The sequence below is a fragment of the Triticum dicoccoides genome, chromosome 4A, assembly GCF_002162155.2.
Source record: "Triticum dicoccoides isolate Atlit2015 ecotype Zavitan chromosome 4A, WEW_v2.0, whole genome shotgun sequence".
NCBI classification, from domain to species: Eukaryota; Viridiplantae; Streptophyta; class Magnoliopsida; order Poales; family Poaceae; genus Triticum; species Triticum dicoccoides.
The window spans coordinates 33,687,610-33,710,158 of record NC_041386.1 but is presented as its reverse complement, the minus strand read 5'-3'; positions in this window follow the sequence as shown (position 1 = coordinate 33,710,158).

Below are 22,549 nucleotides of genomic sequence, written 5' to 3'. Positions count from 1 at the left end.
TAGGTAGGAAGCGAAATCTCTATGCGCACCCCAGTGTTCGAACCTCAAGGGTCTGCCGGAACCCGAAATCCGACAGTTAACCCCAGTCCTACTATTTATGTCGTCTCCTACAGGCACTCATTACATAAATCTAACTACTAGTTGTCTTCCATGCATGCCAGATATAATTGCACACACTGATATATCCACAAGAACCTCATGGAGCAATGTAAAGGCCAATAAACTTGATGTCAATGATACCCAATATGATGGAACATGTAAAGGCAGTTCTTCAGAAGACTTGCAGAAAGATGATGAATCCTCTTCACCCCACAAGGTCCTTGCTCTAACTTGGCCTGTGATATGGGTACAACATGCATATAATGTCCTGCAGTGTATCTACTCTGTTACAATGACATGTGCTTAGCATGCTGACCATGCATGTAAATATGTCATGCCTTCCTGTTTTTTAGTACCTATTCCATTCATGATAACATGTTTTCAAATTTAAGTACTGTCATTCTACTCTATCGCAATGCCATCTGCTTAATTTGGACATCATGCTTCTGAATATCTTATGCATTGTTATTCATCAGTATGTACTTCATCTGTCTACCATACCATGTTTTTTTACATTGAAGTGATGTTCTAGTGCTCTGTTGCAATGCCATCTTATTTTCCCAATCATACACGGGTATGTTGCCTTACTTATTTCTGTATGTATTCCGCTAGCATACAGTTTTACATTCAACTAGTGTTTTTTTTGCTGTGTTGTCCTGTCGTATCCCTAGCTCTTATAGCATACTCCCTCCGTCCGGATTACATGTTGCCGAAATGGATAAAAAAGGATGTATCTAGAACTGAAATACGCCTAGACCCATCCATTTTTTTCCGGATGGAGGGAATACATGTCAATATGTCATGCCTTTCTATTCTTCAGTACCTATTCCATCTCTCTGCTGCCGCATGTTTTATAATTAAAGCACCATTCTTCTATACAAGGCATGCAAGGGGAAGACGGCTATGTTAGAATCTGAAGGGTTACAAACAAGGCCTTTGCAAAAGAGCCAAACGCCAGGATACAATAAACCAACTCCAGTTTTTAAAGATACTGCTCCAGCACAGAGAAACCCAAATCCTACTGATAATAAGTAGATTCCAGTCGCCAAAGAACTAGTCCGCTCCAGTCCAGCAAAAATATATCAACTCAACTCTAAGAAGCGTGTGCGTATCCTTGCATCATGAAATTTTATAGCATGCTGATCATATTTTCTACATGTTTCTTACCCATCTCTCTTTTAGAAAATAAGCTTAACAGATAGAAGAATTTCTGCACTAGTATCATCTATGAGCAAAGATTCTTACATGAATTCTCTGTACTCCAATGTAGATGTAAGTACCTGCTGTATATCACTATATTTTTACATCAACATGTATTTTGTTAATCGGCGTGAATCCAACCTTTATCTGATCTAAATTTAGTTGTAGCAAAATGTATGATTAAAGGCCACAATGTTGATTTTTGTAAGGAAAACTGACTGGTAGTTCTGCATCCTGAGCGGCATGAGTGTACTATCTCATATCAATGGGTTTGATTACTTTGGTTCTGCAGTGGGTTTTCAGTGTTTTTTAATGTGTTATCCTGTCGTATCCCTAGCTCTTACGTCATACTCCCTCCGCCCGGATTACATGTCGCAGAAATGGATAAAACTGGATGTATCTAGAACTAAAATACGCCTAGACCCATCCATTTATTTCTAGATGGAGGGAATACATGTCAATATGTCATGCCTTTCTATTCTTCAGTGCCTATTCCATCTCTGCTATAGCATGTTTTATAATTGAAGCACCATTCTTCTATATAAGGCATGCAAGGGGAAGATGGCTATGTTAGAATATGAAGGGTTACAAACCAGGTCTTTGAAAAAGATCCAAACGCCAGGAGATAATAAACCGACTCCATTTTTCATAGATACTGCTCCAGCACAGAGAAACCCGACTCCCACTGATAATAAGCAGATTCCAGTGGCCAAAGAACTAGTCCGCTCTAGTGCAGCAAAAATATGTCAACTCAACTCTAAGAAGCGTGTGCGTATCCTTGCATCATGAAATTTTATAGCATTTTGATCATATTTTCTACATGTTTCTTACCCGTCTCTCTTTTAGAAAATAAGGTTAAACGATACAAGACTTCCTCCACTGGGATCGTATTCGAGGAAAATATCTTGCGGGAATTCTCTGTGCTCCATGCTGATGTAAGTACCTGTTGTATATCACTATATTTTTAGATCAGCATGTATTTTGTTAATCGACCTGAATCTAACCTTTATCTAATCTAAAATTAGTTGTAGCAAAATGTTAAAGGCGCCAATGTTGATTTTTGTAAGGAAAACTGCCTGGTAGTTTTGCATACTGAGCTGCATGAATGTGCTATCTCATATCACGCACATTACTGAATTGTAGTGCTTCTCTGGTTGCCCATTCATTCATTGTGTCAATGTTGCTTTCGTATTACCTTACCTGGCTGATGATAGCTGTGACATATTGTGTTAATTTGGTGTAGGCTAGTTGCCCAAACGTTCGTTGTGTCAATGTTGCTTTCCTATTATCTGACTTGGCCAATGATAGCAATGCTAGTGTGTTAATTTTGTGCAGGCTACTGAAGATAAGAAGACAAACTCTGAAAACAGCAAGGCAACCCCATTGTTTCTTTCCAGTAAATCTAGGCCAGGTAATATTGCAATAACTCATGATTAATCTGTTTGGTTCCCGTCCTAATTTATGTTATGATGCAGTGCTCAAGACACTCTCCACTATCAATAATACAAGCCTGCCAAAATCGCCATCTGAATCTGTTCAATATCCTCTGTCTCGAATGCGATGGAATAAATGTATGTTTGTGAACCAATTAATGGCTGAAGTAATGATGGAAATGGTGGATGAATCAGAGGTGCAGAGTCGTGCGACAGAACAACTGATCAATGTTTTCAGAGACAGTGTGGCAAAGCAGCAAGAACTTGCCCACATGCTTATGGCCGTCATCTGTGCTGAGGTTGCAGATTGTGACATTGTAGATGGTTAGGTTCTGCTCATTTATTTGCACTGGCATCAATCTTTGATTGCCCAGTGGATGTAATTTCCTATAATATATTCTGGATGTGCAACGTTATTCCCTGTATGCCGTACCTTTGCTCGTCGTAATGGGATCAAATTATCTAATTTGGCCTAAAGACATGAACGAACTTTAGTGGGCCCATTAAGTTAATGGGCCGTTAATAGGCTAAAAGTTAATGGTCGGCCCTCTTACCTCCCGGGTCGTTAACAGGCTGACATCAAAGCGGGCAACAGGTGGCCCCAATTTATTTCACGGGCCATTAACAGGCCGTTACTAAGTTTGGGCTACATATGGCCCAACTATACTGTAGGGCTTTAGCAGGCCGAAAGAGACAGTGGGCTTGTATTGGACCATGAAGAGCATGGGCCGCTAAGAGGCCGAAAGTCAGGTCGTATTGTAAATGGCCCAACTGTGTTGTGGGCCTTTAGCAGTCCGAAAGAGAAACCGGGCTGGACCATGAAGGGCATGGGCCGTTAAGAGTCCAAAACTAATGTCTGACTACAAATGGCCCAACTCATTTATGGTCCGCTAACAGGCCGAAAGGCACACCGGGCCAGGAATTGGCCCAACACTTAAATGGGTCGCTAAAAGGCCAAAACTCAGGTCTGACTACAATTGGCCCAACTGATTTATGGGCCGTCAACAGGCTGAAAGTGACACCGGGCCAGAAATTGGCCCAACACTTAAATGGGCCGCTAAAAGGCTGAAACTCAGATCCGTCTACAAATGGCCCATCAGATTTATGGGCCGTCAACAGGCTGAAAGACACACCAGGCCGGAAATTAGCCCAACATTTAAATGGGTCGCTAAAAGGCTGAAAGATGTACATCCTGAAAATTGGCCCATCCATTAGATGGGCAGTTAACAGGCCGAAATCTCATCAGGCCGATATTGTGCCCAAATATATAGCAGGCTGTTAACGGGCTCGAACTGACGATGGGCTGCAATGGTGTCAAATATTTAACGGGCCGAATTGGCACATCTCGTATGGGCCGTGGGCTTAAATGGACCTGACACAAGTAGGCCTTATATGGGACGACCTTCTAATTTTTACTGGGCCAACCTTTTTCATCGAAATGGGCCGTTGTTGGGCCGTGCCACATGTCGACCTATCATAGGCGCCTCCTGTCCAATGAGTGGATGACATCTGTCCCAACGATGAGCCGGCACATGTTTCCTCTATCCAATGATGATTTTACACGTGGAAAATCCCCATTGGTCGGGGCTGTTAACGGGTTATCGGATCCAAAGCCCGACCCGATAGCTTAACGGTGTTCTGTTACGGTGGAGGCCACGTGTCGGTCACCCTTGACGAAAGCACTTCTGTGACGGGCGATTTATCGTCATGGAAGTGGACACTTCCGTGATGATAATTTTGGTAATGTCATGGAACACTTCTACGACTATGACTATCTTGATTCTGTCATAAATTTGTCATGGATGTACATGCATGACAAAAAAGCAAGCTACTGTGACAAACACGTATCATCATGGAAGTGTATTTTTTTGTAGTGGATGAGTCTGGCGCGCAGATTGTCTTCGGCATTGCAAGGCGGGTTCCTCCTCCGAATAGTCCATAGAAGATTTCGAACACAATGATAGTGTCCGACTCTACAAAACAAATTCCACATACCACCGTAGAGAGTATAATATTTCCACAAATCTAATCTGCTGACAACTTTCCATAACGTGACATCACGCCATGGCCCGGTCATTATTCGAACCGTTTTTCTCAACCAGCAACTGCACATATTGTGAGGCGATTTTCTTGGCACGTCTTGTCGAAGCAGAGATCATGTCCCCTTATCACGGGATTCCCATCAATACGGGTGTGGGTAACCCAATCGCGCCTGCTGGTATGACTCCTCGATTTTAGGCAAGTTCCGAACGGCCACGCGGAGGACGCTTGATATTCATCCTCTTTATAAAGGGGCCAAGGCCTATCCTTTTCTTCTCGCGCTCGATCCTTCCCTTCCCCCACCTCGAATTCCAGGTATCTGACCACCGAAATTTCGCACAGGCTGCCTGCTCAAGGGCAGGTCATCCCCACTCCCGAACCCAACGAGAGTGTCGTATTTGTTTCCCACTTCCTTCGAGGGATAGGCTTTATTCTTGATTCCTTTGTTAGAGGGCTTATGTTTTATTACGGGCTCGACTTCCATGATCTAGCTCCAGATTCCATCCTTCACATCTCGTCGTTTATCGTCGTGTGTGAGGCCTTCCTCCGCATCACCCCGCACTTCGGCTTATGGCTTAAGACCTTCAATGTGAAGCCGAAGATGATTGATGGGAAACACGCAGAATGCGGAGGTGCCATAATAAGTAAAGGTGTAGATGCTCCATGGCCAAAGGGTTCCTTCCCGGAGATGTCTGACTTATGGCAGCGGGAGTGGTTTTACGTCACAGCTCCCCGAAGTACTAAGTGGGTAGCTGCCCCCACCTTCCGTTCGGGCCCCCCGCCACAACTGGCATCATGGGTCAACAAGGGGCTGGACTAGGGGCCAGTTAATGACGTGCCGACATTGCAGAGTCGCATTCGAGATCTCCTCAAGAGCACAGTTCAAGATATCTTCCGATATGCCGATAAACCGGCCGATTTATCGCTTACCACTGTCAGACCGATAAGATAAATCGGCCGATAAATCAGCCGATATGGCGATAAATCGGCCGATATGCCGATAAATTGGCCGATTTACCCCTTATCATGGGTCGACTGATAAGTTCCCGATAAGCGATATCCCCAACATTGCTCAAGAGAGATGTTAGCCTTGTTAAGGTAATGCAAGTCATGCTAGTTCGTCGGGTCCTGCCATGCCAACGTCGACCTCTCCGTATGTGGGAGTTCAGCCCGGAAGGACCGTGAACTATTCAGCAATTCTTCGGCGTGACGCTCAAAGGGATGTATGGATTGTTCTTCAGATCACGAATAAAGTGTTCGGACACCACCGAGGATGTGGGTCTAAACTACAATCGTCCAGATACCCACGTAAGTAATTCTGCGGCCGAACACGCCGTCTTTTCATTTGTCATAACATCATTCTGAAAAAATAGCTCTTGGCCAGGACTGGATAAGAAAGGCTCATCGGATCCTGTACTAGCCAGGATGCTTGAGCTCGCACCTTATCAAGTGCCATCAGGGGAAGATAAAGGGAGGAATAAAGAAGACGAAAGCGGGCCTCATGCATTACTCATCCAAACCGGGGGAATTAGTGTCTCCGCGAAGGAGGATAACCGGGGAGAAGAATCTAAAATTCCCTCTCCCCAAGGAAAGAATAGGACTGCCTCTGAAGGCATGGAAACGAGGGTTTCCAAATGAGGGAAGAAACCTTCGCCAGGGGGGCCTGCCCCGGAGGGCATCCTTACCGCACAGTGCCCGCAAGGGGATTAGCCCTCCATCGAGCTATAAGTGGACCAGAGTACTTTTGGTAAATATATCCTGCTTCATCTCTAAGGACAATAACCGAGACGTATGTCTTGTAGTTCGAATCGTAGCCCTTCTCGACAGAGTTCGTCTTCGAGGGATCTTCTTTCGGAGATGATGGAGAGCGAAACGTCTCCCCCTGTCTCCCCGCCTCATGAGGCGGACGACCACGAGGTGTCGTCACGAAGGATTTCTCCTGATCCGCCAAGGCCGGAAGGTAACCCTTCGGCCACCCAAAGTCCAGAGTATTTGGCTCCTAAGGGGAGCAACAGAAAGAGTCCGGGACTGTCCGGTGCACGACCGGACGCACTGATGGGTCTTCTGGAGCAAGCGGCTATCTCAGAGGTGCATCGTACTTTAATGGGTACGGTGGTTGAAAGGATTTCAACCGCCAAAAGTGGGTTGCCTGAAGCTTTTACGAGCCTGCTAAAAGGCTTTGAGGTACGCAAAGTAATGTATATATTTTTTGACGGTACCGCACACACTAGGTGTGCCCTGTACAAATAGTAGCCCCTAAGACTCTGGTTGCTGTCCAGAGGCGGAAAACAGAGGATCATAGTCCTAGGTAATGATCATGCTGCTCACATGTGCAGGAGGCTGAGGGTTCGGTGGCTGTCCGGACTGGTGAGTTTGCCGAACTGAGGCGGCAGCTTGATATGGCAGATGCGGACATCGTACTTGTGAACAAGCGGCTTGATGAGGCACATGGTATGTATTCTTCGGTGGTGAACAGATATTAAGAGGAGCATGATGCTAGTATATATAACATGATGTGACTGCAGATGGAGCTACCGCCGTGGAGACCCTTCGGGCGGAGCTTGCCCGAGCCAAGGAACAAGCCAGGAGAAGTGATGCAGCCGCCCTAAAGGCGGCCAAAGAGTTAAGAGATGAACGGGCTGCTCATCGCCAGGGCGAAGATAAAATAGCCAAGATGGCTGTTGAGCTGAAGGATGCCGCCGCCCGGTATGATCTTCTTGAAAAGGAAAGCCAAGCGAAAATGGCAGACCTGAAGAAAGCCATGGTAGCAGCCAAGGAAACCTGCTCTAAAATCAGAGCGGCGAAGGAGGAGCTTCGTCAAGCCGGAGATATCACGGTTGGGAAGCCTTTTTTGTTGCGGACGAAGTTTGGAGATCCGAAGTATGCCCCTCTGGATCAATTATGGAGTGCTGCAGACGCGTACTTGGACTTGGCAACGAGTGTTGCTGATGCGATTGAGTTTTTCAAAGATCAAAAAGATCATGAAGTGGAAAAGTTGTTCTGGTCGCAGTTCAGTGCTCCAACGTGTCCACTGCTGTTAAATGAGCAAATGGCCGAGTGGGCTAAGCTCCATAGGTTGTCCGGGCTTGCCATGAGATCTGTCGTGGATCATCTTTGGCCGGAAGGACCAAGGCCGAATAGTTATTTTGGTTTAGTGCAATGATTCCTTAGTGCTGTGCCGCATATCGACGCTGCAAAGAGGTTGGCGTGCATAGAGGGTGCGCGGATGGCTCTTCCCATGTTAAGACATACTGGGCGGAGATGGATGCCACCGCTATTGCAACCCGAGGTCCGGCCGTAGGCCAGGGCTTGGACGAGCACTATCTTGAAGAAGTCCTAGAAGGCGCTCGTTTAATAGAGGCTTGGTGCTCGAAGAGTATCATGTTCGAGTGACATGTATCCCTATTGTAAAAACAATGCTATTTGGATTATAAAGGTTGTGTTTATACTTTTGCCTGAAAGTATTATGATGCCTCCTGTGCGGTCATTTTATGTATGTATATAACCTGAAAGTTTGCAGTCGTCGGCTTCAGCCCCCATGCATATAATGCGGGGGTGTTCAGAAAAGCGCGTATTCACACTTGATCCAACGTCTTGGTCCATTAAGGAGGTGATAGCACGGCGAACAAGGCAATCAGACTATATTGCTTTAACACTTTCACTTAGCCATAGGAGTTTGACAGTGGGGCTACTATATAGCCCTAGTACTTCCGCGCTTATCCGAATACGGTGCGTGTACATACATGATCGGGAAACCGGTCCTTCGTTAATACGGAGGAATCGCGAAGATTCCGTTGAGTCCTCAAGTGGTTGACCAGTCTCGCGCTTTATCATGACAGTCAGTTTTCGGCTTTCTCTACTAAGGTGCTCATCCAGATGAACTAGGGCACAATAACAGTAGTTCTCCCGGTGCCACCTTACCCGATAGGGCGGAACGTAAGGTAGCAAAACACGGGAGCCGGGCAAACCCAACTATTGACCAAAGACATGATTCGGAGTTGATGCATATAAGGCCAAACTCGCGATGCCTAACACTTCCTAAGGTATTCGGTCTTTACAATGTATATTGGGCTGAGTAACGCCCTCGATAATAAGCCCTGAATTTCCAGGTACGTGCATTAGTCTGACATGACAAAATGACAATAACGCCAGCATCCCTCTTGGTTATGTTGAGTATCCGGAGGGTGTGAAGCAACAAGAGACAGTAAAAAAGGTTTACACAGGGTCTTAATCTAAAAAGAAACCTTTGAACAGGGACCTGCTGCACGTCTGCGCCTATGTCTCCGTTGTGCCATATCATGGAAGGGTGTAGCATGATGATCATCTGTAAGAGAGAAAAGCCCAGGTGAAAGTTTTTGTGTGAAAAATTGGTTATTCTTAATAAACCATTAAAATTCAGTCTAAATAAGATCAAGCTGAACTGTAGTCCTTTTTACATGTGGGAAGCCCCTAGCACCACCTATGGGGGTATATCCATCGACCCAGTCTTAGGTTTATCTGAGCTGTTACAGCTAGTGGTGCGCCGGACTAGTCTAGCCGTGTTCACGGTCTTGATGATCGATCATTTATTCTGGTTGGAGAGGCCGTTCAGTGTTCGGCTGCTAAAGCCGCCACACATTCTTCCGCACGTAAGGAATGCTCTGTGTTTCCGCTAACTATGATGATGCCACATGGACCGGGCATCTTAAGCTTGAGATAAGCGTAATGCGATATTGCATTAAAACGAGCGAAGGCCGTTCTTCCGAGTAGTGCTTGATAGCCGCTTCCGAATGGAGCGATGTCGAAGGTTAACTTTTCACTTCGGAAGTTGTCGGGAGAACCGAATACAACCTCTAGTACTAGAGAGCCTGTGTAGTGGGCCTCTGGGCCTGGTATTACTCCAAGGTAGTATTGCTTTGGCTGATTCTTGTCGGGTCTATCCCCATTTTGCAGACTGTGTCCTGATATATCAGATTAAGACTACTGCCGCCGTCCATAAGGACTCGGGTGAGACGGTATCCGTCAATTATTGGGTCTAGTACCAAGGCAGCCGACACTCCGTGTGGGATACTAGTCGGGTGATCCCTGCGATCAAAAGTGATCGGGCAGGCCGACCAGGGGTTGAACTTGGGGGTGACGGGCTCCACAGCGCATACGTCTCAGAGTGTGCGTTTGCTCCTCCTCTTCGTTACGTGAATCATGCTCACTGTTTTGACCTCTGGTGGGAATTTTTTCTGTCCCCTAGTGTTTTGCTGGCGAGGCTAATCCTCGTCTTCACTTGGTGTCTCCCTCCCCTTGTGTTCGGCGTTTAGCTTGCCGACCTGCTTGAAGACCCAACATTCTTTGTTGGTGTGATTTGCCGGTTTATCGGAGGTGCCATGAATCTAACATAATCTGTCTAGAATCTTGTTTAGGCTGGACGGTCCATCTCTGCTGCCTTTGAATGGCTTTTTCTGTTGACCGGATCGAGAGCCCCTGAATCCGGCGTTTACCGCCGTGTTGTCTGGGCTGTCTTTATTGTTTCGATGCTTCCTTTTATTGCGTCGTGGTTTTCCATTGCCATCCCTGACTTCGGATGTGCCTGGGTCACTGGTGCCTCTACGGGCCAGCGAACTATCTTCGCCCATGCAAAAGCGGGTCATAAGGCTTGTTAGGGCTGACATTGTCCTCGGTTTTTCCTGGCCGAGGTGTCTGGCGAGCCATTCGTCCCGGACACTCTGTTTGAAAGCCGCTAAGGCTTCGGCGTCCGGGTAGTCAACAATTTGATTCTTCTTAGTGAGGAATCTGTTCCAAAGCTTTCGGGCTGACTCTCCGGGCTGTTGAATTATATGACTTAAATCGTCTGCATCCGGAGGTCTGACATAGGTCCCTTGAAAATTAGCCCTAAAACCATCCTCAAGCTCTTCCCAACTTCCAATTTAGTTTTCGGGGAGCACTACAAAAAAAAGACACATCCGTGACATTTTGTGCCGAACAAAAAAAATTGCTGTCACACATATGACACTTCAATGATAATAATTGTGACAAAACCCGGTATCATCATAGATGTGGTGGGCTCCTACTTCTATGACAAAAAATCATGACAGAAAATGGGCTTTTCGTCCTGAGCGGGCCGGAGACGCAACTGCATGACATTCTTTGGGCCGTCCATGACGGAAAAAACCGTGGTAGAAGCGAGGGCGAGGAAAATTTCAGGGAGTTCCCGGTTACGGTGGGAGGTCGGGGGCCAAGCGATGCACGTTTCTCTCGTACGCGCGTGTGTGTGAGGCGTTGGCTCTAACTGAACCCAAGTGAGGCATTGGGCTCTAACTGAACCCGAGCGATTGCACTGCAGGCTACGCGTTATTGAACATGAGCGATCGATCGATGGCTGTTAACTGAACCCAATTGAGCGATTCCTTCGCTACTGCTGCTAACTGAAGCCGATCGATGCTGCCTCTGGATGAACGGTGAGCGTTGCAGGGGGGTTTGGATGAACAGTTCCCGGTGGGGGTGGATGAACAGGACCCCGTGGTGTTGCCTCTGGATGAACAGGACCCCGATCGATCGAGCCGGTTGGGGCTGAATGAACAGGACCCCGTGGAGGGCTGGATGAACAGGACCACCCCGTGGAGGGCAGGATGAATAGTAGACGATGGAGGGCAGGATGAACAGTAGCCCGTGGAGGGGTGGTTGAACAGGAGCCCGTGGAGAGGGCTAGTTGAACAGTAGCCGGTGGAGTAGCGTGCGGTGGAGGCTGGATGAACAGGAGCCCATGGATGAACAATCGCAGGTGGAGGCTGGAGGAGGTCGACGGTGGATGAACAGTAGCTCGTGGAGGCTGGAGGGGGACGATGGTGGAGATGAACAGTATCCCGTGGAGTCCCATTTTGCGGTACGCCACACCCGTCCAGATGAACAGGACCCCCGTTTCGACCGTAGCGCTCCAAGTCCGTTTCGCCCGTTTTGCGGTACGCCACACCCCTCCCGATCAACAGGACCCCCGTTTCGACCGTAGGAGGTCCATTTCCTCCGTTTTGCGGTATGCCAGACCCCTCTCGATGAACAGGATCCCGTTTCAAACGTGGCCGGTCGAACACAAGGCCGTTTCCTCCGTTCTGTGGTACGCTAGGCCTTGTTTCCATCGCCTGTTCCGTCCAAGCTCTCCCGATGAACACGATGCATTCCGTTGCCTCCCCATGAACACGACGCATTCCGTTGCCTCCCCATGAACACGACGCATTCCATTGGCTCCCCATGAACACGACGACGACGCTATTTCTCTGTTCCAACCCAGCCATGTACACGAGCCCTGGCCGTATGTAAGCGTGAGTAGGCATTCGAGACCCCGCCCGTATGTACACATACGTGGCCGTATTTTCTTTCTTGCACTCTGGCCGCTATACGTACGTGTACATGCTACGTGTGCGCCTCTACTACGACACGTGCGCGCCTCTACATCGACTAGTATATATGTACATACACGTTCACGACCAGAATGACAACGCTACGTACACTTCGACCAGGTGGGTCCCGACTGTCAGGCACTTCCTTGCGTGCGAAGGTGTAGCTGGTGGGTCCCAGCAGTCAGGGGCAAACATTTTTTTCGCGAAATATGGTGGCCCATCCGGTGGGTCCCCGCTGTCAGGTGGAGGAATAATTATTTTGCGCGTAATAAGGAGGCACTTCCTTGCTGCGGCCGTGGACCCAGCTGTCAGCGTCTCCACGCACAGTACTCTTCCAATGGAAGTCGGTCGTTGACCACATTGACCACGCCGCGCCGAGAGCACCACGGTGGTGGACGACGGCGAGGCCTAGGAAGGGGACGACGCGGAGCCAGGGAAGACGCGGCAGTGAAAGCCCGCGCGGAGAGGAGTACGAGGGTTCACTGGTTCGGCTGCGGTGTGAGGCTGCCGTCGCCGCAGGGCCTGGCCAGCGGTGGGAATAGTAGGGGGCGGTGAGGCCTCCGCGACAGCATAGCCGGCCACGGGAGGCAGGAGCATGCGGTATGACCGGCGCTGCTTTGGGCGGCTGGAGCAAGAAGACCAGAGGTTGAAGAAGCACTACGGCCGTTGGATGGACATCGTACGTTCACTGGAGCTAGAATTGTTCATATTGACTAAGTTGACAAAGCCCTTCATCCCCGTCAACTTAGTAGGCCCACAAGTCAGCCTCCCACCAAGGTGGGTCCCAGCTAGCCGGGGGAGTATTCATTTTTTTGTGCGTAATAAGGAAGCACTTCCGGTGGGTCCGAGCTGACAGCGGGGGGAACGTTTGTTTCGTGAAATACGGTGGCCCATCCGGTGGGTCCCAACAGCCAGGGGGAAATGAATTTTTGTTTGCAAAATACTGGTGGCCTGTCCGGTGGGTCCCCACTGTCAGGTGGAGGAATAATTATTTTGCGTCTAATATGGAGGCACTTCCTTGCGGCTGCCCTGGACCCAGCTGTCAGCCTCTCCACATACAGTACTCTTCCGATGGAAGTCGGTCGTTGAGGGAGTCCTGGATTAGGGGGTCTCCGGACAGCCGGACTATCTCCATTGGCCAGACTGTTAGACTATGAAGATACAAGATTGAAGACTTCGTCTCGTGTCCGGATGGGACTCTACTTGGCGTGGAAGGCAAGCTAGGCAATACGTATATGGATATCTCCTCCTTTGTAACCGACCTTGTGTAACCCTAACCCTCTCCGGTGTCTATATAAACCGAAGGGTTTTAGTCCGTAGGACAACAACCATAACATACAATCATACCATAGGCTAGCTTCTAGGGTTTAGTCTCTCTGATCTCGTGGTAGATCTACTCTTCTACTACCCATATCATCAATATTAATCAAGCAGGATGTAGGGTTTTACCTCCATCAAGAGGACCCGAACCTGGGTAAAACATCGTGTCCCCTGCCTCCTGTTACCATCCAGCCTAGACGCATAGTTCGGGACGCCCTACCCGAGATCCGCCGATTTTGACACCGACATTGGTGCTTTCATTGAGAGTTCCTCTGTGTCATCGCCGTTAGGCTTGATGGATCCTACTATCATCAATAGCGATGCGGTCCAGGGTGAGACTTTTCTCCCCGGACAGATCTTCGTATCGGCGGCTTTGCACTGCGGGCTAATTCGTTTGGCCATCTGGAGCAGATTGAAAGCTACGCCCCTGGCCATCGGGTCAGATTGGGAAGTTTGAACTACACGGCCGACATCCGCGGAGATTTGATCTTCGACGGATTCGATCCACAGCCGGGCGCGCCGCACTGTCGTGACGGGTATGACCTAGCTCTGCCACCGAACAGTACCTCAGAGGCCGCGCCCGCATCAGCTCCGACCCTTAGTTCGGAGCCAACTGCGCCAATCGAGGACGGGTGGATAGACACCGCCTCAGGGGATGTAGTCTCAACAGCGATCGAGCCGAACACCTGCCTAACCCTCTACGCAGCCCGTGACTCCAAGGTGCCGGACTCTTCCCGGACTCCGAACCATCCGGCCTCTGCCAATCGAATCCGATTGGACGCCGATCATTGAATTCACCACCGCGGATATCTCTTTGTCAGGAGAGCCCTGGCCGGATTGTGGCCAACAGGATTGGGATGCGGACGACGAAGAAATTCGATGCCCACCCACCACCCACTTAATAGCCACTGTCGATGACTCAACCGGCATGCTCGACTTCGACTCTGAAGACATCGACGGTATGGACGACGACGCGGGAGGCGAAGAGGAGCCACCGCCCACAGGGCGCTGGACTTCATAATATGACGTATACATGGTGGACACACAAAAGAAGACGACGACGAGGAACGGAAGGACGCACCGAAGGCTTGTTCCCTCGAGAAGCAGTCAAAGCGGCGACGCAAGCGTCGCCCCAAATCCCGCCTCGGCAGAAATAACAATCATACAGACCCAGCGTTGGAGCAGGGTGGACCACTGTCGGACCACGACAATACGGGGAATCAAACCGAACAAACCAATTCTGTCAAAGATAATAGTCCGGACGACATAACGCCGGACAGGCACCCGGAGCAGCAAAATGCTCGTCAAAGGCTTGTTGCCACCGCGAGGAGTGTGAAAAAGCAGAAGCAAAGGCTCAAGGCTGCGCAGGACACACTCCAAATCAGATGGAGTAAAGTACTCAACACATCAGCGAAGTACGGCGACAATCGCCCCACCAAGAGCTACCCAAAGCGGAAGTTGCTACCTGAATTCGATGAGGAGGCCCCAGACCCCCCACAACCAAAAATCAAAACAGCCACCTGGCCGGATAGACGACCTCACGGCCAACATAGAGCGGCAAACAATGCCACTCACAAGACAATACGCGATCCACGCGAGGGCTCACACCAAAAGGACGGCACAACCAGATCCATCTATGGACCACGCAAGCGCGCCCAGCATACAATGTAACACAACAAACATCTGAACAATGCGGTACACCCAGATACAGGGGTGCCGCACACCCCCTATGTTTCACCGATGAGGTGCTGGACCATGAATTTCCAGAGGGATTCAAACCCATAAACATAGAGGCATACGACGGAACAACAGACCCTGGGGTCTGGATTGAGGACTATATCCTCCATATCCATATGGCTCGAGGAGATGATCTCCACGCCATCAAGTACATATCTCTCAAGCTCAAAGGGTCAGCTCATCACTGGCTCAAAAGCCTCCCCGAAAACTCCATTGGAAGCTGGGAAGAGCTCGAAGACGCGTTTCGGGCAAATTTTCAAGGCACTGATGTCCGACCTCCGGACGCGGACGATTTGAGTCATATAATTCAACAGCTCGGAGAGTCAGCCCGAAAACTTTGGAATAGGTTTCTTATTAAAAAGAACCAAATTGTCGAATTTCCAGACGCTGAAGCCTTGGCAGCTTTTAAGCATAGCGTCCGTGACGAATGGCTTGCCAGACACCTTGGCCAAGAAAAGCCGAGAACAATGGCAGCATTAACAAGCCTCATGACCCGCTTTTGCGCGGGTGAGGACAGCTGGCTAGCCAGATGCAGCACCAGCGACCCTAGTACATCTGAAGTTACAGATGGAAACAGAAAATCACGGCGCAACAGCAATAACAAACGCCGGAATAAAGAAGACAACACGAAGAGAATGGCAGTAAACGCCGGATTCAAAAGCTCTCGGCCAGGTCAGCAAAAGCCGCCCTCTAAAGGCGCCAGAGACGAACTGTCCAGCCTAAACAAAATTCTGGACCAAATATGTCAGATCCATAGCACCCCTGGTAAACCTGCTAATCATACCCACAGAGAATGTTGGGTCTTCAAGCAGTCTGGTAAGCTCAACGCCGTACACAAGGGGGAGGATACACCAAGCGAAGATGAGGATGAGCCTCTCAAGCAAGACACTGGGGAACAAAAGAAATTTCCACCAGAAGTCAAAACAGTAAACGTGTTACAGGTGATCAAGGGAAGAAACAAAACGGCACTCCCAGAAAAATATGCCCAAGGGCCTATCACCATGGAGTCCTGCCACTGGTCGTCTCAACCGATCACTTTCGACCATCGTGATTAATCTGCAAGTATCTGGCGTGCAGGATGGGCTGCCCTAGTATTAGACCCAATAATTGATGGATACCACTTCACACGAGTCTTGATGGACGGCGGCAGCAGTCTAAACCTGATATACCAGATACAATCCGCGAAATGGGGATAGACCCAACAAAAATTTGCCATAGCAATACTACCTTTAAAGGAGTAACGCCAGGCCTAGGGGCTCATTGCACGGGCTCCCGGCTACTAAAAGTTATATTCGGCTTTCCCGATAATTTCCGTAGCAAACATTTATGTAACGCCCCAAGACGGGAGCTTCAGATGCCTTCCAGGGTTTCCGGGTTTCATCGTGTGATTTGTTTGGTTCGTTGCATCATGTGCATTGCATCATGTCATCATGCCATCATCTCATAAATCTTTGCAACTCAACTAAATAAATTGCAAGGAACTTCGGTCCATTTAAATCGAGGGAATTCACATGGTAATTCTCTTTATAATATATCCTCCCAAAATTAGGGAGCTAAATAAAAATATTCCATTCGTTTGGATTCACCGCCAACACACTTGCAAAATATCCCAATGCCTTTGTTATCTTAATTCTCAGTCTCCAACATGGCCATAAATTTATTTCATCATATTTCGGAGCTCTCCCAAAAACCCGAACATTTTTGGCCTCACCGAAGCTAGTCCCAATTCAAAACCATTTGAATTATATTCAAATGAATTTGAATTTCATTCATGCAATCTTGCCACTTCTATTTTTCTGTGGTCATGTTATTTTTTATGAGTCTAGGAAAATTTTCCTCCTGCTCAAACTCTTTTTCCCTAACCCCCTTATTTTTCCTCTCTCTCTATTTTCTTTTCAATTAAAGAAGAAAGAGAGGAGAGGGAGAGCCCAATCCAGCAAGCCCAGCAGACCCCTCGTCTCTACTGGGCCGGCCCCAAGCCCACCTACCGGACCTAACCCTAGCAGCCACTAGGCCCAACCAAGACCACCATCTCCTTCGATCCCTCGCGCACCTCTCCCTCTCGTACCCCTTCCACCCAGCGCCACCAGGGAGAGCGCGGCCCGATCTCATCTCCCTCGATCCCACTCCTCTCCCTCTCATCCTCCCGAGCCCGATCCCCATATCTCGCTCTCTCCCTCTCCCATCGATCTCTCCCACATCGCCGCCAGAGAGCCACGCTCAACCCCCACCTCTCGCTCGCTGTCCTACTTCCTCTCAATCCCTCTCCTTTCCCCGCGCCTCCTCCATCCACAGCCACCCTGCAGCAGAGCACCACGGTGCCCGTCTCCTGCGCCTCCCCGTGCTGACGAACTCCGCCTTCCCTGCGCCTGTTCTTCGCTGACCGAAGGCGTCGTCCTCGAACTTCGCCAGCACCGCTCCTTTCGCCTGCGTGCTCCCTCCTGCTCCTTCGACCTCGCCTTGCCCTGCGACCGCGTCGCCCGGCGAGCCCATGCTCCGGCACCGCGCTGCTACACCCTTATTGCTCGCGGCACCCATCTCCTGCGCCTCCGCGGCCTCGCTTTCCTGTGTCTCCACTTCTTCCTCCGCTCGAGCCTCCCTTGAGCTCCTCTGCCTCCGCGCCCACCTGTCGTCGACGTTCCCGACGGCGTCGCCAGGAGCTTCCCCGAGCTACAGCAGGAACCACACCGACACTTGTTCTCCCCGGATCCACCTCAGCCTCACCGGACAGATGCACCACCAGCCTCCTGTCTTCTTTCTTTTGGACCAGCAAGTACATCGCCAAGTACCACAAGTTCCTGATGGATGCGCCAAGTCCCCAGCCAGACCCGTTTTCGTCAAGTTCGACTACACGGCTAAGACCTCGGAGTTGGATCGCAAGCGCCAAGTACCCCACCGGCAAGACCACACGGATGCCCGAACGATTCGCAAAGACCGACGAGAATGACTTCGTGGACCGACGAGTACCACGGCGACCATTGTACGCCAAGTACCTCTCTGAAAAACGAACATGTACCACTATGTCCGGAGGTATCGGATCCGTCAAGTCCAACCACGAGTGGGTACAACTATCGGCGACCCTGAACGACTACGAAACGTGAACCTCTACCGTCGACCCTAGAGCATGCGAGATCGACTACTTCCACTACCGTCGTCGCGAGAACGCCTACTTCCCTCTACAAACGAGAACCGTCCCCTTTGCACGCTACAAAGGTATAACCACCGAGATCGGCGTCCGAGAACGAATGCTTGTGTTGTATGAGACGCACCCTTTGTCTACACCGTGTCCGTTTTGCCACTCGTTTCCATGCCCCTAACTCGTGGGAACCCGGTTACCGGGATCACCCCACCATCTTTTGCACGCTCCCGTCACATTTTCTTTTGCACTAACGTGTCAATGAGTTGTCGGAACTGGAACGTTGCCATGGCACCATTTCGTTATCGTCGCCGTGGCACCCCTTTCGTTTTCGCCACGATGACAAATGCTTCATAATTCTCTTATCAACTTTTAATAAAAATTGCATAAACTTGTTCATGTCATCCACATCATGATAACAACTTGAAGAATGTTTAAATTGTTGTTTGCATTTAAATTGCTAATGCATGTGGGGATTTACCGGAATTGTTGTTGTTGTTTCCGGCCTCATTTGAAATGCCTAACTATGTTTTCTACTCATGTTTCACCTCTTGACATGCTTAACAACATTTAATATTGGGGAGTTCATAACCAAGAGAGAACTAAATAATTGATGTGGTGTTCCGTCAATATGCAACCCGTTGCATATTGAACTCCACTTAATTTGTAGTTTTGGTTGTTGCACTTTGCCATGCCATGCCCTCTTTAAACCGGACATGCATCATACTTGTTTGTGCATCATGCCATGATTATGTGATGGTTTACTATGTTGTTTGCTTCTTTCCGGTGTTTCTTCTTCTCGGTAATCCGGTAACGTTGCGTTTGTGAGGATCCGTTGGCTATGTCTGTTTGTCTTCTTCATGGACTCGTTCTTCTTCCTTGCGGGATCTCAGGCAAGATGACCATACCCTCGAAATCACTTCTATCTTTGCTTGCTAGATGCTCGCTCTTTTGCTATGCCTATGCTATGATACCTACCACTTTCTTATCATGCCTCCCATATTGTTGAACCAAGCCTCTAACCCACCTTGTCCTAGCAAACCGTTGTTTGGCTATGTTACCGCTTTGCTCAGCCCCTCTTATAGCGTTGTTAGTTGCATGTGAAGATTTAAGTTTGTTCCTTGTTGGAACATGGAGTTGTTGTTCCTTGTTGGAACATGTTTACTTGTTGGGATATCACAATATCTCTTATTTAATTAATGCATCTATATACCTTGTAAAAGGTGGAAGGCTCGGCCTTATGCCTGGTGTTTTGTTCCACTCTTGCCGCCCTAGTTTCTGTCATATCGGCATTATGTTCCCGGATTTTGCATTCCTTACGCGGTTGGGTTAAAATGGGAACCCCTTGACAGTTCGCCTTGAATAAAACTCCTCCAGCAATGCCCAACATTGGTTTTACCATTCGCCACCTAGCCTTTTCTTTCCCTTGGGTTCTGCAGACTCAAGGGTCATCTTTATTTTAACCCCCCCGGGCCAGTGCTCCTCTGAGTGTTGGTCCAACTGAGCGATGTCCGGAACTACCAGGGGCAACTCTGGACTGGCCCACCCGACGTCTTGCTCATCCGGTGTGCCCTGAGAACGAGATATGTGCAGCTCCTATCAGGATTTGTCGGCACATCTGGGTGGCTTTACTGGTCTTGTTTTACCATTGTTGAAATGTCTTGTAACCTGGATGCTAAGTCTGATCGGAGTGTCTTGGGAGAAGGAATATCCTTCGTTGACCGTGAGAGCTTGTGATGGGCTAAGTTGGGACACCCCTACAGGGATTTGAACTTTCGAAAGCCGTGCCCGCGGTTATGGGCAGATGGGAATTTGTTAATGTCCGGTTGTAGAAAACCTAAAGTTGACCTTAATTAAAATACATCAACCGTGTGTGTTACCGTGATGGTCACTTTCCGGTGGTGTCCGAGAAGTGAACACGGTGTTGGAGTTATGTTTGCCGTAGGTTGTTCTAGGATCACTTCTTGATCATAGTTTCTCGACCGTGCTTTGCCTTCTCTTCTCGCTCTCATTTGCGTATGTTAGCCACCATATATGCTAGTCGCTCGCTGCAGTTCCACCTCATACCTTTTACCTTTACCCATAAGCTTAAATAGTCTTGATCGCAAGGGTGTGAGATTGATGAGTCCCCGTGGCTCATAGATACTTCCAAAACCAGTTTGCAGGTGCCGTTGAACCATGCAGATGACGCTACCAAGCTCAAGGAGGAGCTCGATGAAGAACTTGTCCTTTGTGTTGTTTTGTTCTAGTTCATCAGTAGTGGAGCCCAGTTGGGGTCGATCGGGGATCTGTCTAGCATTTGGGGTAGTCTTCTTTTATTTTGGCTTCGTAGTCAGGCCCTGATTGTATCTGGATGATGTAATGCTTTATTCTTGTATTTGTGTGAAGTGGCGATTGTAAGCCAACTATGTAACTCTTTTCCCTTATGTATTACATAGGTTGTGTGAAGATTACCTCACTTGCGACATTGCTTTCAATGCGGTTATGCCTCTAAGTCGTGCTTCGACATGTGGGAGATATAGCCGCATCGAGGGCGTTACAAGTTGGTATCAGAGCCTTCCCCGACCTTAGGAGCCCCCCTGCTTGATCGAATTAGCTGACGTTGTTGAGTCTAGAAAAATGTTTTGAGTCATTTAGGAATTATATATCGGAGAGTTTAGGAATTATTTTTACTCCCCAGTCCCTTCATCGCTCTGGTGAGGCATCATGACGTAGAGTTTTGACTCTTCTCTTCTTAAATTTCACTAAATTTTTTATAGGATCACGCGGGTATCTTGGAATCGTTCCGATGGTTTTGTGACGAGAATGATGTTCTTGGTGCCTCCTGACATTTAGGGGTTGTGGCAGTGTCCCGGGGAGTTGAGCTCCGAGGTGTTGTCGTCACAATTTTATCGTTGCAGTTCTAGAATACCTGAGTTTAGTTTCGCCGACATCGAAAATCTCTTTTATGCAGTTGTTGGTGAGATAACCTCGACGCCACCCAGTACTGGGGCGGGAGTTCGGGAGTATTGCCATAACTCGTATAACGGATGCTTTTCAGAGGTTGAGGTAGATGATTTCCGAAGGTTTCTTGGTTATGTGTTGAAGGATGGATACAGCTAGATCTAGGATTTGCTAGTTTGGGTGAGATATTATGCTTCCCCTGTATCCCCAACACCTGATTGCATAACCGGAAAATTTTGGGAGTTTATAAGTGGGAATTCAAGTAGCTCTTAGGATATCTTTCCGACAGATGTATGATATGAAATTGGGGTTCGACGTCTAGTGGTCCGCCTATCCACAGTTGATTTTACAGTGGTCTCATTGTGTCTTAAAGATTCCTTGGCTATGCCGACTCGGGGACGCTTCGTATGTCATGTGCACTGCCTTGTACATGATGGTGATGTACGATCGAGCCCGTGTAGGCCCCACCACGAAAACTTCAGACGAAATCTCTATCATATGTTTGTTCCGGCTTATTCTGCAAGCCAATCCTTTGTTTTGTCTTGCGTTGTGTTATTCGAGTTGTTTCAAAGTCAAATGCTGATTTCATACCTTTCCCAAACGGTGTTCTCATACTACGATGTGAATACTACTCCTTCTTGATCATCGAGATTGTCATGTCAATCCTCTTCTCAACCGGTGTGTTTCTCTTCAAGCGGATCCGTTCATTTTCAACATCCGCAAGATTCAATCTCAGCTTTCTCAACATTGTTCGTTTCATCCATGCCAAGTTGTCTTTGTTTTTCCCACCCTCTCACCCTCTTTTCTTCGAGGACTCGGATGTCTTAATCAAGTATCATTTTATTGATGTGAAGTCTCTTCTTTCTTTCCTTTCAATGTTCTTACCCGGTGTTTCTCATGAAGATTCTAACGGAGCTTCTAGTTCATCATTATTCGGTCTTTTTCTTCTCTGCTGGGTCGAATTCAAGTTTTTGGTGTTTCTTTACCCTTTTCCTCATTTCAAGGCTTTCTCATGCCGGTGCAATTCTTAATCGTTCACCTCTCGCTATTTTATTGTCCCGGAGTGCTCAAGATATCTCGAAGATTCATGTGTTCACTCTGCTTTCGTTCAAGCTTTTTTTCGTGGATGTTATCTCATTCAAGCCATTTAATTCAACCGGTGCTTTCTCTCTTTTAGATCATTCAACGGTGTATCTTTTGAGTGGGCCCTAACCCACAGGTCTTTTCCCAGGATCTTACCCGACTCTTCTTATTTTTCCCGGCGTTACTCTCAAATT